The sequence below is a fragment of the Vulpes vulpes genome, unplaced genomic scaffold (assembly GCF_048418805.1).
Source record: "Vulpes vulpes isolate BD-2025 unplaced genomic scaffold, VulVul3 u000000762, whole genome shotgun sequence".
Classification (NCBI taxonomy): domain Eukaryota; kingdom Metazoa; phylum Chordata; class Mammalia; order Carnivora; family Canidae; genus Vulpes; species Vulpes vulpes.
In genome coordinates this window covers 24097-36427 of record NW_027325806.1, presented here as the reverse complement: position 1 = coordinate 36427, position 12331 = coordinate 24097, and the positions used below count along the sequence as shown (strand labels likewise).

Here is a 12331-nt window from a genome sequence, read left to right as displayed (position 1 = left end):
AATGAATTCCAAGATATATAATATTATGAAAAAAGCATTTCTTCTTATTTCTGGGATTAATCAATGAATAATAAAAGGTACATTTGCCTAATCAATAAACAGAAGCAATTTAGAAAAAAATAGAGACTGATGATTTAAATATAAGCCTCAGTTGCTACAAATACGGTGCAATATGGGTTCTATTACTGAAAGTACCAAAACTGGTCTATAATATATATATTTCATGAAATTCACCTGTAGTATACTCATCTGCAATGATACCCAACTGCTATCATCCATTTTCTTTGTCTATAATACAGGTGAGTGAAGCTAAGTGATAAGAGATTAGTCATGATAGAAAGGAGGAACTAGAATTAAAGTAAAAGAAAAAGCAAAAGCAAAGCAAAACAACAACAAAATGATGTAAATGGTTCCTTTCTATAGCTTATAAATATTCTCCTCAGGTTAAAATTATTTTTAATACATTGCAAACAGGAGACAATTGTACAAATTCAATTGACAATTTCAATTGAAATGAAAGGATTCAAGGATTTTCATATCCCCTATGTGAAAAGCTGCTTTTCACTTTATTAACTTTTTAGTCAGCATCCTCATCTCTCACCCAAACCCTAACAGCTGATACTCTGAAGTAGAGCCTAATTTTTTTCTTTTTCCCATGGTAACTCATCTCATGTTTTTGACTGCAACTGATTCCATATATGAACAAATAAATGATTTAATAGCCTTTAAATCATTTGACATGTTAAAAAAGATATCATGCAAATCAAAAGTATTATCACCTTTATTTATTTTTTTTTTAATTTTTTTAAAATTTTTTATTTATTTATGATAGTCACAGAGAGAGAGAGAGAGGCAGGGACACAGGCGGAGGGAGAAGCAGGCTCCATGCACCGGGAGCCTGATGTGGGATTCCATCCCGGGTCTCCAGGATTGCGCCCTGGGCCAAAGGCAGGCGCCAAACGGCTGCGCCACCCAGGGATCCCTGCGACACAGTTCAAAGCACAAACCGTCCTTCAGCAGCTCACGTGAAAGCCTGCCAGTAGGCAGCAGAACCAAGTTACCAAAAAAGGCATTAGAAGAAGGAACCGGCCGCCGCCAGAGCCTGTGGTAGTGGTCCCTCGCCAGCCTCCGTGCAGAGCCAGTTTCACTCACCCCGTGGGAGTGGGATGTACCCCCACACTGGTGCCACCTCAACTTTGGGTAGGATATTAAGCCCGATTATGCCACATTCAATTCAAGTGGTTTTTTATTTTTTTATTTTCCTCACAGTCTTCACCACATCCAACTTATTATTCCCATGGTACTACTGTAGCTGGGGGTGCTTATGGGACCCCACACAGGAGTTCCTACCTTCTAACCTCTGTTCAAAGAACATGTGCACCTGCTTCATCCTCTTCCCATATGAGAAAATCCATTTGAACTATTCACACAATTGAACATCTTGGTGCATTAAAAAAAAAAAAGGTAGAAAAAAGAAAAAAAAGAAAAGAAAAGATAAGAAAAGAAAAGGAAAGAAAAGAAAGGGTGTTTGAGTTTCCCTCTGAAGAAACGAAAAAGAAAAAAAGAAAAAGAAGCAGCAGGGTGTGGTGCGCCGTCCCCTCCCCCACGGGCCCAATCAGTACCTGCTGTGAAGGCGTTTGTGGCCTCTGACGTCCTGGAATCAGGATCCAGGGCAGGACGTCGAGCTTGAGCGCTGCACAGCGGCTGGCACGGACCCGGCCCACACCCGACAGGGGCAGCGCCACGTGGTTGAGGGCGTGGAGGGTCCGCGGCCGCCGTGCGCCAGGCCCCGGGGCCACCGCAGCTCCGCCCGGGCCGACTTCCCCTTCCCGAGGCCGCCTGCAGCTGGTCCAGGACGTTCCCCAGAGCTGGACGCCGTCCTGCAGCCTTTGTCCCCGGCTGCGGCGAGGCCTGTCCACGGGGTCTCCGGGCAGGGCCTGCAGGGCTCCCACGTGCTCGCGGCAGAGGCCTCGCCGCCTGGACGGAGGCCTGGGCCTCGCTGAAGAGCGGGTCGGCTTCCGTCACACACACGGGGACGCGCTCCTGGGCCTCGTCCGCGACGCGGCCCCGCTCCAGCTGGGGCCCACAGACGCCCCCACCACTCGGCTGGGTTCTCAGCCCTCCGCAGAGGACACAGGGGCGACACCCCGGCCGCACCCTCAGCGCTCCGCGGGGGGCATCCGCGTGACCTCATTGCGCACGGCGTACCGGACGTCAGGCGCACGTCACGCACGCACGTCACGCACGCTGGCCGCACGCAGCGCCCCTCCTCGGCGGTGTCCTAGACGTGAGCCGCCGCCTGTCCTGGGTCTCGTCGACACACGAGACGCTCCTGGCGGTCCGGGGGAGAGCGCCCGGGTCTGGGCCGTGGGCCGAAGACGCCAGATCTGGCGGGTCCTCGCGGCGTGTGTGTTCTCCTCAGGGAGGCCGCGCTGCTTGCGTGGGGAGGCCTGGGCAGGCAGAGCACATGCACCTGCCGGCCGGCTCCATGGCACAGGATGACGGGGCGGGTCCTGGATGTGGGGAGCCTCCTCCAGGGCTTCCAGCCAGATCTCCAGGGGCACCTCCCTGCCGTGACAGGACCGGCTCCCTCCATTGTCCAGGGATGTGCTGCACTGTGGGGTGACTGGGCCCCTAGTCAGACCCTCGACCAGTTGGGGCTGCCTGCCCAGATGCTTGGCCTCCACGACACGTTGGACAACTGACGCCCCGTCGAGCTTCCTCAGCTGGGGATGGGAGTGCTCCAAGGCGGCCGTCTTCACCGGGAACTAGTCAGCTCCCTCCAGGCCTACTACGTTTCTGCAAGGTACGTTCTCAAAGGATCATCATAAGGATGATTCCCGGGCTTGCTTCAGGGGCAGGTTCTCTTCCTTGGCAGGAGTGTGGTCAGGAGTCTGCATCATGATCATTTCATGATATATACAAATATTGAATCATTATGTGTGCACCTGAAAGCAACATGACGTTACATGTCATGGATACCTAAACAAAAAGTGATTTTTTACAAACAAACAAAAAAACCCCCACAAAACAGAGAGAGAGGATACAGTAAGGTTTATTACTCACATAATGAAGCCTTCTTAAAAAAAAAACAAAACAAAACAAAACAAAAAAACGGTTATCTCACGAGCAGGTCCAAAAGCAGAGCCTGGAGATAACAGATAAAAGAGACCAGTTAGGCTTTTCTTGAAATTAGGGGATCTGCTTGAGTGAATGTTCCCATGAATGGGCCTGGGATTTGCATGGTTGGAACTTCCTACTCGTGCCAAAGGAGGGAGCACCCAGCCTTTCTTATCAGCTTAGCCAGTTGTGGGGCAGATGACACAGGGCTTGAAAACTTTCAGCAGTTAAATGTCAAAGATGAAGTCAGAGTTTGTTAAGATGCCAGAAGACAATGGCCCTTAAGGGCCTTTGCAACCACTGCTTTCTCTCCCATGAATCATCTTTGATCCAGTGTAACAAAATGTGGGTGGTTTCTTGTATTCTGGACTTATGGTGTAAGCTGACGGCACCTTGTTTTAAGTACTTAACATTCTAAATTCAGAGACCCACCGGAAATTGGAATTGTTGAGAGGTGCCGGTTAGAGAAAGGACACACGTTAACCCTGCTCATTCATCCCTACCAATTACTATAGAATGAACATTGGAAAATAATACTATGGTTGACATGTTGCAGAGATTGCTGTTCATGGAAAGCCTTCCCACTTTGGGGACATGGAAGGGGGCTCTATGAATTTTATTTTGAAAGTTTGGTAAAGGCTTCAAGAAGAGGAAACAGTTTTCATTCTTTGTTTATACATGTGCTTGGAACAAGGATTGCTGAAATTCTCCTGTGCTAAATGAACAGAAGGAAGGAGAATTGGAAAGAGAAAAGAAAGAGAGGGGGGAGGGAATGTGTGTATCTGTGCGTATGGGTAAGCTGCCGACATGAGAAGGAGCAGAAACACCTTCTCCAAGTATACAGGGGAAGCATTCTGCAGGGTCCCACGGGACCTCGAAGGGCAAATACAATTGGGGGATATAGCCTTGCCATGACACCTACAGATTTGAGGAGTGAAGGGGCAAAAGGGACATTAAACATTAAAGGAATTCATCAGCTAAGGGTCAGCTGAGAGATGGGGCCAAACCCACAAATGTAAAAATGCCGAGGGGAGCTGCACACAAATACTTTGTCATGGTTTGTTGGAGCTCATAGACATGAATATAATAATTATATCAAGCAAAGAAAAGACTACAATCCCACGCTAGTGAGTAAGAAAATATTGGAGTTCCCTTTCTTAACTCATGCCTCAGTACACAAAAGGAGGGAAGGGAAGTTTGGGAAAGACAGACCATAATTTTCTCTGCTTAACTCCATCTTTCATTAGCTCAAGGTAAGACTAATCTGTGCTACACAGTTGGGAAGGTGAGAGAGGAAATGGTACTGTTGAGTTTGAGAGTAAAGTTTTAAATTGTAGCAAGTCAGCCTTAAATGGGAAAGTGAGGTCCTTCCAGAAACCAAGGGAGATCAGAGAAGCTTTTGAATCTGGTTTCTCATTTTGTTTTGTTTTGTTTTAATGAACCTTTAGCAGGAAATTTTATCAACATAGTACCACATGAAGATAGTTACTAAAATATAGAACTTCAAGAAATTATTCCAGATACAGTCACATAACTGAATCATTCTGGAGCTTTCGACCTCAGTATAGGTGTTCTATCCCTGTGGGGCTACCTCTGACCATCATTGGTATGTGTTTTGTACCCTTCACTGTGGATGGTTGAGAAAGTACAGTAAACAAGTGGAATTTGAAGGTCACTGTCCTCTGTTGTGTATGTGTGTGCATGTCATTCACATACAGAATTATCCAAATATGTTTATTATGGGAAATATGATCACCCTCCACCATGGGGTGGTTTATACTAAGAATAGTAGGCTATAGAATAAAAATTAAGAACATCAATATTTGTTAAAGAACTGTTCACACAGAAGTGAGAGGAAGCACATTTAAAAGTCGTAGGTGTGACCAGAATAACATGGAGACAAACTCAGAGGAGAAAGGGAAGAGTAAAGAGTGTAAAACCTACCAAAAAAGATTACCCTAAGATAAATACTAAGATGTTGCACTGATGGTAGCATTTCAGATATCCGAGTGTCTTAAGCTATTTCTGTGACATTTATGGAGGAGTTTGAATAATAAATGGCTGTAGAGAAAAGTTGTTGAACACTAGCCATAGGAAAGTGGAAATCCCTATATATATATATATATATATATATATATATATATATATATCCTTTGCAATTGTCTTATAAACATTAACAGAAAACTAAACAAGTGGAAAATATTTCATCTACCTAATTTTAAAAATTATCTCAGCCGGAAAAATGTAAAAAAATGGCTATCTATATAAAAGATAGTTCCTACCTGTTTTGCAATTTATGACATCATTTCATTATGACAACTGTGAGAGCAATAATGCAATGCTGTCGGAGCCATTTTCCAGATTTGGGACCTGGGTGACTGACTGTACAACCTATGGAAGACATTTCTCTTTTCTAGATCTTAGTTTATGAATCTAGTCAATTTTGACTAAACCTCTAGACTTTACATTTTTATTTTACTCACATGTCCACAAATAATTTCTATTCACACGCAGTGTAGGAAAAATAAACCACCTGTGTTTCCAACACTGTTGTCCCACGTAAAAGCTGTGTAACTTTGGACAATTGACATATGCTCTCAGTGTCTCAGTTTCCTTGTTAAGTAAGTCAAAGTAATAATAATAGTCACTCTGTAATGTAATGAGGACAAATAAGATATTATATACAAAAACTTTCACAGAGTGTCTGGTAAAAGGTGATTTCTTAGTAAATGCTATCTAATATTATAATTGCTTGTAATTCTAAAATGGCCTATGTTACATTTGTGTAAATGTATGTCTATATGAGTTTATATGTGATAGGCATATAGTGTATAAAGAGAGATAAATATATCTATAGTCCTTTTTTAGAGTGTAGGAGCATATATTTCTTTTAATATATTTAACAATTTTGAACTTTATAAAATCATTTCCACAAAATCCATATGCGTAGATATGAAACTTAAAACATAGAATTTCTAGCTCTCGAGGATTCCCACAAGAGGGGAAAAAGATTCTCTTCATGACTGGAAGAATAGAAGCACTTTGAGACAAACATGTGCTTCAGACTATAATCCACTTTCCTTTCCTACCATGGCACAGACAGCGTTATGAACCAGAAAATTGTTTGAGCAGCCACAGATAAGGAATTACAAATCTGGAGGTTCAAGAGTTGTATAAAGCAGATGTAAGGTTAATTTGCATGGTTTAGTTCCCTCCCAGATTTTTTTCAATATATTTCAATGGCTTAAAACTCTGAAAAACTGATAGGAAATAAAAAGGTTTCTATAGGCTCTCTGATTTCTTGCTGACTCAGCTGTCTGAAGGCAAAGCCAATTACTATGGCTTGCATTTTCTTGTGCAGAAACCAGAACATACTCATAGTTAAATAGAGTCATTAAATATTTAGGGGAGGGAGAAAAGTTTTATGAATTGAGATGATGACAACAAAAAACTATGTATGGGTATTTTCCTCTTAAACAACAAGAAAACACTTTTCTGAGAGTAACTTGAAAATCTCAAGCATGAAATATGATTTGATTTAATATCCATTTAATGATTTTTTTATATTTTATTTTTTTATTTTATTTTATTTTATTTTTAATTTTTTTAATTTTTATTTATTTATGATAGTCACAGAGAGAGAGAGAGAGAGGCAGAGACACAGGCAGAGGGAGAAGCAGGCTCCATGCACTGGGAGCCTGATGTGGGATTCGATCCCGGGTCTCCAGGATTGCGCCCTGGGCCAAAGGCAGGCACCAAACCACTGCGCCACCCAGGGATCCCCATTTAATGATTTTTTTAAATGTTGATTTTTTGGTTGGCATGTAAGAAGAAATATCCTCTGATATAAAGCTAAATTTTATCCTTGGCGTAATAAAAAAACCAATATGGTCTTCTGAACAAAGAACTAGCTGAACAATTGGGATTCTATTATTGGCCTCACCAGTGACTTACTTGCTCAGTGACCTCAGACATATCGCTTAAATGGCTTTGTGCCTCAAGGTTCCCAGCTGTAATATAGAGATTATAATGCCTGCACCTACTTCATGGGACTGTAGAACTATTTCAGTTGAGTTTGTTTAAAACCCCAAAGGTTTTTGAAACTATCAGAAATAACAGTTAAATTCAAACAAGGTTGTATTTCATTAATTTCTTTTTACTGTTTGATTTGGCTTTCTTGTAGTCTTATATAATCCTTTTTGTACTAAAATAAGTCACTAGGATGAAATTAATAGGTAAAGATTTTCGTGGGATATTAAGGAACAATTTTAACAGTGAAGGGAAATTAAGAATACACTTCTGAGATCCACTGATATAACTTCTACTCCTTGGCATATTTAACTCATGATTCAAAAGAGAATTGTAATATGATCATGTAACTTGGAACTTCTCACTAAATCTATAATTGGCAATTTTCTTTTTTTTAATATTTTATTTATTTATTCATGAGAGACACAGAGAGAGAGAGAGAGAGAGAGGCAGAGACACAGGCAGAGGGAGAAGCAGGCTCCCTGCAGGGAGCCCAAGGTGGGACTCGATCCCGGGACTCCAGGATCACGCCCTGGGCCAAAGGCAGGTCCTAAACCAATGAGCCACCCAGGGATCCCCTCAATCGAGATTTTCTCATACTGTCTCTATAAATGCACTGATAATGCATCTTCATTTCTCCAAATCCAGAAGACCTATTAAAGCCCTGTTCAAATGCCATGTCCTTCTAGATTCCTTCCCTCTTTGTAACACTATGTGTCATCCAATAAGGAGTTCTGAATAGTAGGAGGACTTGAGTAAGAGAGATAGCTCATTTTTTATATTCCTGACGTTTCATGATTTCTTACAATTATAAATACATTTGCATACAAATATATATGTATACATTTATTATTTATTCAAAATTATTCTTGAAAAGAACTTTGAAAAGTTCTTCTCGAACTCCAAACTAGAACTCACTACTCCAACCACAGAAATATCTTATTTGCTCTGTTCTCACAACACTTCTTAGAGTCTTAGACTTTTGCATTTTTACGAAAACTTAGAATCAAGGTACGGTCGACATTTCTCACCTGTAAGTGAAATAGTCTCAACTTAATAATCCTTCCTCCTGCCATATCCCTTAGTCTATTTGGTGTCATACTTTGGTTTTTATTCTTTGTTTTGTTTTTACATATTTAAGCTTTTTATCGTTGATTTAGCTTCTTTTGGTCTCCAATATCATGCTGAAGTGCTGTCTAGTGTTCCTATGTGCAAAAGTGTACAATGTGTCTTACAAAGAAAATACATGTGGTAAGCTGCATTCAGACAAGAGTTATAGTGCTATTTGCCATTAATTCAAAGTTAATCAATCAACAATATATATTAAAGAAAGTATTTTTAAAGAGAAACATAAAACAAAGTTATATATTGATCAGTTGATAAAGATGTTGTGATCAGTTCTCAGGAATATATCCCTGCATTATCCTTAGGAAAAGTGGTTCTGTATTTGCTATTTTGGCATGTGTGGTCACTTTATAGAATATAACTACCCACCAATAATAAGAAATGGCTGTGCCTATTTTGTTTGTGTACAAACACTGCCTTCAGCAATATTTTAAAATCTCCCTTCTAATTCCACAGTAGTGCCTGTCTTGTGCACATTTCCAATTTTATGGTCATTTCAATTATAAACAAAAATTTGGCCAACTTTAAAGCTTCAGTTTCATATTCGTTTTAATGCTTGCCTCCTTCTTTCCCACAAAACTAGCCAGATAGCTATCCCAAGAATGAAACTGAGGCATACATCTTTTACTTTTTGTTATCTTGATATTCTGAGCCGCCTTCCGTGCCAAAATGGAATAGGACATGTAGTTACTCATATGAATATTGCTGTAGTTTTCTTTTCTTCACCCTGCTGCTCTTGTTAAGACTAACTGGTCATTGATACTGTTTCTGTGCAGCATCCAGATGCTGGCTCTCTTTTCACATCCAATATTGCACTCTGCACTCTGCATGTGATTATATCATTGTACACCAAAACAAATAGCCACATGTCTTTCTTCCTCAAATCATGTCATTCTTTAGATCTGGTATATGTGATATTCTATTATTTCTTCTTTTAATAGCTACTGTAGTAATCATTAATGTTATTGTAGATTTTTGCTTTCCCCCTTTTTGGGAAAATGATAGTATTATTCTTTGCCACTCCACACATTATATGAAGTCATGTGCTTCTTAGAGTAGAAACCTCTAAGAAGTAGGACATAATTTGCAATGTCCCCTTTCACTACCACAGCAATCTACATCTCACTGCAGACAGTAGAATCGTCACCAAATTATATTCTTGATGGAGTATAATGTTGAGACAAACCTCCCAGTTGATAGTATCAAAAGTAAAGTGGTGCCTTAAAAAATAAAGTATGTGGCATTGGCTTATAAATTCTCCAGATTGTAAAAGACAACGTTAATCAGAAGTTAAAGACTGCATTGGTGAAATATTTGATAAAATTGTTTTTTGAAGTAATTTACAAGGAAGACTGGATAACTAAGAAATGTTTAGATCTAAAGATTGGCATTGGTAGTATGTTTCAGTTTGGGGTGATTTCTTTAAGAAACGTATTTTGAAAAAAAGAGGCAAACTGAAAAAAAGTGGCCAGTTTGCAAGTAGGAATAAAAAATAAAATAGAGATTTCAGAAACTCAGTGATTTCAAATGTTGAAAAAATTTACCGAATTAAGACCCCAATACAAAGAGATAACACTGAGAAAACATTTTGACTCAGAAAGGCAGATCAGTGTTCAGCCTTGGTAATTTTGGTCTAGCAACGACGATGTGATTTAGCTGAATGTGAAGTTCGTAAAAGATACACATGATTGGCTCCTCCAAGTCAATAAGAGCTGGCTCTAGCATCCCCCCTGTCTCTCATCTTCCAATAAGCTATCTTTGGCTTTCTCTCATAGTCATAGAAGGAGTTCCAGAAAATAGGCAGAAGTATTCAATAACACTTGAGGCCTAAATGCATAACTGATCCACTGTGATTTCCCTTATATTTTATTGCGCAGAGCGCATCACAAGGATGTGAAAAATCATGAATGTGGAAAATGATTCCAAATCATAAATGTGGAAAGTGATTCCAAACCATGATATGAGTTTCCATAAAGTCCTATTACAATGCATACACATTTGCTAAATCTAATAAATGTTACTTAAGGCTACTAATAGGAGAGAGAATTAAGAAAGAAATATTAAATGGTAATAGTTCTAGTTTTTATTTTTTGTGATATTTCAATTACAACAATATATATTCCATCTAAGCTGTGAAAGATGAAGAAATTTACAAAATTTCATTTTACCCATTAATCATCTGCCAACCATTAAACTTAGTCTTGTAAAAGTTGTTACATTTTTATTTTTAAAGACTGTTTTTAGATAGATTTGCTTTGGTAACAAATAGCCCCCAAACTTCAGTGGCATAAAACATTACTTTTAGTAATTTTAAGCACATTTACTTTTAATCAGGAGCTATATGTTTGTATGCTTTATATGCCTTTCCATTACGGACTGTGATTAAAGGAACAATCTCTGCTTGGGACATCTCTGTTGGCAAAAAGACAAAGCAAGATAGCTGGTAGAAACTTAGAGTTACCTTTTCTACTCAAGTGTGTTAAGTCATATCTGCTCCCGATTAAATTGACAGCTTGTTATTGAAAATAGTAACAGTGACAATAATAATACAATAAAAAATGAACTTATTTCCTTAAACTAAAATATTATGGTGAATTTATATCAGATAGTCATAATAAGTAAGTATTTTAGGGAAGAGTAAGAGTGATAAGCTTATAGCAGACAATGGCTCATAGAAATCCTGAAATATTTCTGGAAAACATAAGGGAGGGAATCAGTATTGGGGTAGGCCATTTTTTCCTCCTTAGAAATAGCTCTCAGATCTTTTCTTCTTTATCCTTGTCTCCAGTCTCTCGAAAGTCCTTCTTTTTGTACAGTAACCCTTGACGTATCTTAAAAGGACAACAGAAAGCAAGGACCCCGAGTTTACATCCACATAAACCTAAAACTCTTCATACATTTTTCAAACACCATGACACTATATAATCTCACATTACCTAAACTTCATCACTAGGAAATAAGGATTCCATTAATTTGCTATTCTAATTTGTGAAAGAAACTTATTCATTCCAACAGGTCTACAACTGAAGTTCCAAATTCAGCTGCAACCTTATGCATCTAAAGACTAAGGGGAGTTTTATTAGTTTCTTAGGGCCACTGTAACAAACTACTAAAAATTGGGTAGCTTAAAACAACAAAAATTTATTTTCTCCTAATTCAGAAGATTGGAAGTTCAAATTAAAGTGTTGACAAGATTGGTGGTGACCGGAGGTTCTCTCCTTGTTCCTGGTGGTTGCTGGCCATTCTTGAAATTACTTGACTTGTAGATATATCACTCCACTCTCTGCCTTTGTCTTTACATGGTGCTCTCCTTTTGGATTTGTTTATGAATCTCTTTCTTCTTATGAGAACACCAGTCATATTGGATTTAAGCTCCACCTTAATCCACTATGTTTTCATCTTAACTTGATTGTATCTACAAAGACACCACTTTCAAATAAAGTCACCTGCATGGGTTCTGAGTGGATATATATTTTGGGAGATTACTATTCAAGCCAGTATAGGAGGCTCAACCAAATCTATTCAGGATAAACTCAAAGACCCACATCAAGACCCATTTTAATCAAACTGCCAAAAGCCAAAACCAGAGAATCTTGTAGGTAACAAAAGAAAAATGACTTATCATATATAAGGGATCTTCACTAAAATTATAAGCAGATTTCTCACCAGAAATTTTGGAGGCCATAAGAAAGTGAGCTGATATATTCCAAGTTCTAAAAGAAGAAAAAGTATAAACCAAGAATAATATATCCAGCAAAATTGTACTTCAAAAATATCATAAATTAAGATTTTTGTCTTATAAAAATCTGAGGGAATTTGTTACCACTACACATGCTCTGCAAGAAATACTAGAGTCTTGAATGTCAAAAGGAAAATATAATAGATGGTAACTGAAAGATGTATGAAGAAACAAGGATTTCAGGAAATATAAATATATAAGCAATTACAAAAGCTATTATTACTGTAACAATAGTTGGTAACTTTACTTTCTGTTTTTTGTAGGAATAAGAAATGAAAACTTTTTAAAATACTATTATTAGTCTAAAAGTATCATTGG

General features: G+C 39.0%; 1 long non-coding RNA gene across 1 annotated transcript; it reads right to left on the bottom strand.

The window, feature by feature from the left end:
* Positions 1–10334: 10334 nt before the first annotated feature.
* LOC140597492 (uncharacterized) lies at positions 10335–12220 on the bottom strand. Its single transcript, XR_011999311.1, has 2 exons — positions 11941–12220; positions 10335–11105 (listed from the first exon to the last, which is right to left on the bottom strand). It is a non-coding gene; the product is annotated as an uncharacterized lncRNA (long non-coding RNA).
* Positions 12221–12331: the final 111 nt, after the last annotated feature.